At 39.5% G+C, this 688-nt stretch overlaps 1 protein-coding gene across 1 annotated transcript in view; it reads right to left on the bottom strand.

Annotated features, from left to right (window-relative positions):
* UCN3 (urocortin 3) overlaps positions 1-688 on the bottom strand; it is a 2879-nt gene that overhangs the window by 501 nt on the left and 1690 nt on the right. The gene's annotated exons all lie outside the window — the stretch shown is intronic.

Below are 688 nucleotides of genomic sequence, written 5' to 3'. Positions count from 1 at the left end.
CTACCAGAACAAGGTGGACCGTCCGTTTCCTTCCACCCCAGGATTCAGGGGGGGTGGCTGGGGTACACCGTAAAATCTCTCACTGTATTGAAAGTGTTGTAGTAAAGATGCAGTGATGAAAATTTTTTTCACGTTGCATATCCTACACAGTGCTTTGAACTCTTATTAGCCTTTTACTAAGTATTTAAAAATTTTCTTTAACGTACATGTCTTGTTTCTCTCTTCAGACACTGGAGGGCACTGGCGAAATGCTTAAGTAACTGTTCACTTGTTCATATGAGTTTCACTGTAGGGGAGGGCGTGTGTGTGTGTGTGTGTGCGTGTGTGTGCACTCGCACACCCGGGAATGCCATTTACAGGTTTTCCTTTGTTCTTAAAAATTAATAATCTACTAAAATTAAGATAAAAAACTAATTATTTCTTAAACTTTGAAGTTCAGCTTGTGAATCTTACTATTTCGAAGTCTAGCCAATTTCCATAATCACTTTCAAAGGGAATAGACATGGATTTTTCGTTCTCTTTGTCATCTTCGATACATGCTCCTAAATATTTTATCTTGCCCCCATAAATTCGGTATATTTTCTTTTCTTTTAAGGACTTTGTCTGACAAGTTTGCTCAAGCATCTTATTCAGATCCTTGCTTCTTTTCCCTTGGGGTTTTTTTCTCTCCCCCCCTCCCCCCCCCTCA

The sequence above is a fragment of the Pteropus alecto genome, unplaced genomic scaffold, assembly GCF_000325575.1.
Source record: "Pteropus alecto unplaced genomic scaffold, ASM32557v1 scaffold11, whole genome shotgun sequence".
Lineage (NCBI taxonomy): Eukaryota > Metazoa > Chordata > Mammalia > Chiroptera > Pteropodidae > Pteropus > Pteropus alecto.
Note: the sequence above shows the minus strand (reverse complement) of the source record. Positions and strands in the feature narration are given on the sequence as shown.